The 6,175-nt window shown below is 40.8% G+C and overlaps 1 pseudogene; it reads left to right on the top strand.

Moving 5' to 3' along the window:
* Nucleotides 1-6,175, top strand: part of LOC138332552 (sacsin-like) — a 48,668-nt pseudogene that overhangs the window by 37,548 nt on the left and 4,945 nt on the right.

Below are 6,175 nucleotides of genomic sequence, written 5' to 3'. Positions count from 1 at the left end.
ACAGTAATGAAGAGTGGCTAAAAACTATAGCTGAAGAGGAGGATGAAATGATATACTATGTACATCCTAACATTCCATCTCACACTGCCCAGGCGCTTGGTGTTCGATCACTGACAGAGGGCCTCCTGACCGATACAGAGGCTATAGAACCATGTGGACAACACGAGGATCTGATAGGAAGGATAAAAGGCTTATTGGACGGCTACACAGATGGACTTTCAGTACCAAAGGAGTTAATCCAAAATGCTGATGATGCAGCTGCTACAAAAGTGTGTTTCCTGTATGATGAGCGCGAAAATATGGATTCAAGAACCCGACTCATTGACCAAAACATGGCTGGATTTCAAGGTCCTGCATTATGGGCTTACAACAATGCGCAATTCACAGAAGCAGATTTACGAAACATCACGAAACTGGGAGGCGCTACCAAACAGGAGGACGAAATGAAAGTGGGAAAATTCGGATTGGGATTCTGCTCTGTTTACAATTTGACTGACGTTCCAAGCTTCATAACAGGCAGTGACCTGGTCATTTTTGACCCACACTATATTAATCTTGGCAGTGCCGTTAAAGGAAAGGAACCAGGGATAAAAATTAACTTAAAAAGCATCCAGAATCAGAAGCTTGTTAGAAGAATGAAAAATCAGTTCCAACCTTTCAATGGAGTGTTCGGCTGTGATATGACGATGGGAAAAGGCCCTGTGGAATATAAAGGAACATTATTTCGACTTCCCCTAAGGACAAATGAGCAGGCAGGGAGAAGCGAAATAAAGGACACAGCATACACACAGACTGATATGAAGGAACTTCTGTTCATGCTTATGGAAAATGGCGGAAACATGCTTCTATTTACACAAAATGTAACAGAAATAGAAGTGTATCATTTGGGACCGAATGCAACAGATCCTAGTCAGAGCACTCTTATCTATAAAGCTACGAAAGATATGGTGACATCGAATACTCACAACCTCCAGATGCCAGGCCAATTTAATATTCTACAAGAGGTGTCGGCATTGCATCGACTAGGTGGACAGAGCCAGATGCAAACAGCAACAAGGATAACTATTGTTGCTGATATCTGTATACAGGTGGAAAAGGCTGCAAAACGTTTCGCGGTCAGTAAAGTACCAGATGCACAGACATCTACTCGATGGATAATCTCTTTTTCCACTGGTACTTCAAAAAGTCTTGTCATATCTAAGGAAGCCAGAGGCGTGTTACCTCTGGCAGGAATTGCAGTTCCAATATCGGTGGATGAAGATGATGTTCATATTCTGCCGTTGGATAAGATGACATTCGGGTTTTATCGAACGGGACATTATTTCTCCTTCCTACCACTTCCTATTCCAACAGGTCTCCCGGTACACATTAATGCCACTTTCGCAGTAGCAACAGACAGACGGTCTATCATGTGGGGGACAGAGGATGATAGAACTCAACTATTTAAACCGCGATGGAACCATGCACTGATGACCGATGCCGTACCAAATGCATATGTGTCTTTACTTGAACACATGCAGAACTACATTGGTGTCACCGATGAGGAGTATATGAAAACCTGGCCTATTGATTCGACAAGTTCAGTTGAGCTACAAAGTATGCAGAAGGCTTTTATGGCAAAGATTGTCAACGATGATCCGAGAGTGTTCAAAAGACAGGACGTATGGACAGGATTTCAACATAGCAAGTTTATGGATTCAGAATATTTCAAACCACATGGAGACATAACCTTTAAGGCTGCTATTCATTTTTTGGAAAATGACCAACATAGCACAAAGGTTATGAAGCTTCAAAAGGAATTGAACGATGCCTTCACAATGGCTGGTCTTGAAAGTACCTTGATTACAAAAGTGCTTTCAAAAGAAGATTTCTTCATCGAAGTTCTTTTTCCTGAAATTCACTCCAGCTATTGGGAGCAAAGAGAACGAAACATTCTGGTGATGTTTGCTGTTGACAATATTAATGAAAAAACCAAGAACTTGCTGGAGAACACGGAATGCTTTCCCACGGAACCGACAGGAGAATTGAAATGTGCACGTGATCTGGTTCATCCGGATAGTCAGTTGAAAGGTTTGTTTACAAGTAGGGACGGACGGTTTGTTCACCAGGGCATGGTAGTAGCTGGAATAAAGGAGAGGAAGAAACAGTTGTCAAATATTGGAATGATTGTCGATACTTTAACAAAGGATCTAGTCTCCGACAGAGTGGAAAGTGTTCATAGCCTTTCCCAGGTATGCGGTAGATGCGCTGTGGAAAGATCCATACACATTACCAAGTATGTCGAGAAAAACTGCAGATCTGAACCGTTGCTGATCGAACACCTTTTAGACATACCATTCTTACCAATCCTAAAGAAACCGAAGGACTGGGCTTTCACTTGGAAAGCGGACAGCCTTTATAACGAAAACAAAGTGACAAGCGAGACATTTGAAAAGGTAGCGACATGTAACCATAAGACGAAAGAAAACACACTCTTTGAGAAACCAAAATGTCTTTATCGTTCATCAACTAAACATCTTGTCGGTTCACAAGAGTTAGTAATGGACGAGACGGAATATACAGAAGTAGATGATATAAGTGTCTTTGTAGGCAATGCTGTTCCGATCAGAGTCGTTTGTCAACATTTAGTTCACCTTTGTGAAACAACTGATCCTCAAATCATAACGGAAGAATCAAAAGACTTGTTGAAGATTACTTGTAATGAAATTTACAGATTCCTGCATGAAAGAATTATCCACGATACTTTTTCCGATCAAGACAGAAAGGACATTGAAGACCTAAAAGAACATCCTATCATTTATTGTCACAATATGTTCGTGAGGCCAAGTCAAACAGCACTCCGTATTCCTACTAATTGTGAACCGTATCTGTTAGGATTGCAGGATCATCATCTTAAAACCAGATGTAAAAGTCTGGTAGATTTGCTCGGTATTAAGGACCGGTTTACTACTGAAGATGTCACAAAGGTGATGTTGGAACGACAAGATGCAATCGGAGAGATGAAGCTTACGGACGAGGAATTGGAGTTATACACTAAACTCATCAAAGTCTTGGTAAACTGTATGTATTATGCGAAACCTGGAAACCAAATAGATCCCGGACAGATGTGCATTCCGGATGTTAACGGCTTTCTGTCACCAATTGTTCAACTTTGTTTAAATGACAGTGAGGAAATTGGAACAAGTGAAACAATGAAGTTTGTCAATGGAAAAATTGCACCCGATTTCGCTCGTGCATTAGGTGTTAAGGCTAAAAGAAAACAACACTATTTCGAAAATACAAGAACGATACCCTTTGGACAAAAAGAAGAGTTGACTACAAGAATTAAAAGAATCTTAGATGATTATCCGTGTGACGAAGGTATTATGAAAGAGTTGCTCCAGAATGCTGATGATGCCCAAGCAACGGAGCTTAAATTTATTATTGATTCTACTCACCACTCTACTGAAAAGGTGTTCGATGATAAATGGGAACCCTTACAAGGTCCAGCTCTTCTTGTTTACAATGACAGCATGTTTAGTGCCAGTGATATTCAGGGGATCCAGGACCTAGGGATAGGCAGTAAAGGGGAAGATTCCACTAAAACTGGTCAGTATGGTGTAGGTTTTAATGCAGTGTATCATCTTACTGATGCACCTTCCTTCTTGACAAAAGGTCCTGCTGTTGAAGAAGGTGAAACATTGTGTGTCATGGACCCATACTGTCAATTCCTATCTAACGCCACTGGAGAACGACCCGGGACTCAGTTTATGAATTTACCCGAACACAGAAAACTAAACCCGGATGTTTTCAATTGCTACTACGAAGACAAACTTTTACTTGACGGAGGAACAGTTTTCAGATTTCCACTTCGGACAGAGGACGGGACAGCAAAACATTTGGCAGGACCAATGTCCCAAGAGAAACTTAGGAATCTGTTTTTAGTAATTGAGAAAGAGCTTGTAGAAACACTGCTTTTTGTCAGATCAGTTAAGAAAATATCCCTATCACATATTTCTTCTGGCCAGTGTGAACCCCATTATGAAGTTGAAACTATCATCTCACCGGAGGATGAGGTAAAAAGAAGAGCTTTCGGAAACAAAGTACGGGATTTGAGTAGGCAGTTAAAGAAAACTCGCGATCTGACAATCATACAAACTGACAGCGTGTCTTATAGTATCACTGTGAAAGATAACAAGGGTGAAAGGAACACGTGGTTCATAGTACAACAAATCGGGTTCGGAGATGGTGCCATACCCAAGGAAGTATCTGATGCATACAAAGGAGGAGAACTGGGACTTCTTCCAATAGGTGGAGTGGCTATTCTTCTATCACCACACAAACATGTCGTTGGCAGGTCATTTTGCTTTCTACCGTTACCATTAACAACCGGTCTTCCTGTTCATGTGAATGGCCATTTCGCTTTGGGTGGAGAAACAAGAAGTAGTTTGTGGAACCAAGAAAGAGGAACATTCAAATGGGAATGGAATAAGTTACTGCTGAGTCGGGTCTTACCTGCTGCGTATATCACCGGTATGGAGAGAGTAAAAGAGATGTTATTGGAGAATGACAAGGAATCTGGTCTCGTAGTGAAGACACAACAGTTGGATGATTTATTCCCAATTTATGAAAATGCTAAGGATGACAACTGGAAGCTGTTAACAACACAGGTCTTAGAAAAGATATGCAATGAGTGCCATGAATTGTTTTACCTATATCCTGTATGTCCTAATGTAGCGGATCAACAACAGCAACAAAAACAACAGCAACCTAGGTTTGTACCTTTAAATCAACACGGAGAGACGTTTCCCGCTGTTTTCAATACATTGAGAGACACAAAAAAACCATATATGGATTTTTGGGAAAGAAAAAGCGTACAACAAGTTATGAAAAATATAGGTTTGAGGCTTCTTGATTCACCGGAAAAATACTGCATAGTTTTCAGAATGCTGGGGTTCCAGTTTCAGATGTATCGCCAACAATTATTGTGGAATTCTTGAAATCATTCAGCAGGACAGATATCCAGCACAAATGCAACATTATGATCCATCCGAATGGCACATCCGTATCGGAGACCAGTCTACAGAATGCAAAAAATGTTCACAGGTTACTACTGTACTGCATGGCAAGTGACAATTTTGCCGTACAAATCATTGGCTTCCTTTGTGTTTAACCCAGGATATGACACTAAAGGTTTTCAAGGAAGGAAGTGAAACATTTTGCAGTACGCAATTTTCTATTTTGCCTTGTTCCAGAAGTCGCTTTCTTCATACAATTCTAACGGATATTTGTGACATAGAGGAGTTACAGGGACTCATATTCAGACATTTTGATATTCCATCATTTTCTCAGCACTTAGCAGACAACTTGAGTCAAGAAAAGTTTAGGCGTCCTCGATTATTAGTGGATTGGATCCCCGAGAATGAAAATATTCCGAACTTACAATGGATTCGCTGTGTATGGCAGTTTTTGGTAGAACAGGAAAAGAAAAGCAGGGACAAACAAAACGCCGATAAGTCTCACACTGATAGCAGTAGATGTGTTCGGACAATTCCAGATGTTTTGCAACACGTTGCTTCCTGGAACTTGGTACCGTGTGTGCTCGTTGAAAAGACAGGAAAACTTGAAACAAAGAGAAGAGTTTTATCGTCTCTGTCAATTTTTGAAGAAGTTCTGGATTTGGATTCCTTCACAGGAGTCTTGCACGAAGCATTGAGTAAGCTAGGACTTCCTGTTCTTGACCGGACTGTGCTGAACAATCCTTTCATCCTCTCATTGCTACCACATGACAAAAAGCCAGCAATGGTTTTGAACTGTTTGTACCTACATCGCAATGAAACAGGATTCCAAAATCTTCCAAAGTCTGTAGCCGATGCTATTTTAGAGTATTTTGTTGATCATTTAAAAGATGTCCAATTGCTCGAAGATTGGAAACATAAACTGAAGTCGCTCCCGCTACATTTGACAGTACAAGGAGAACATGTTTCGGTTGAGATGGATCACTGTGTCCTGGTACTTCCTAAGCATATACCATCGGAGGGAATCAAAGAATGGGGAAACAGTACAGGCACACTACTTTTGAAGCAAAACAAGAAGCTGAAGCCAATTTATGATGAATTCAAGTACACGGAAAGCAGCATTTGTGATGTTTACACAAGTCACATCTTAGCCAAGATTGAATATCTTCCAACACAAC

Source organism: Argopecten irradians, chromosome 10 (genome assembly GCF_041381155.1).
Source record: "Argopecten irradians isolate NY chromosome 10, Ai_NY, whole genome shotgun sequence".
Taxonomy (NCBI): Eukaryota; Metazoa; Mollusca; class Bivalvia; order Pectinida; family Pectinidae; genus Argopecten; species Argopecten irradians.
Note: the sequence above shows the minus strand (reverse complement) of the source record. Positions and strands in the feature narration are given on the sequence as shown.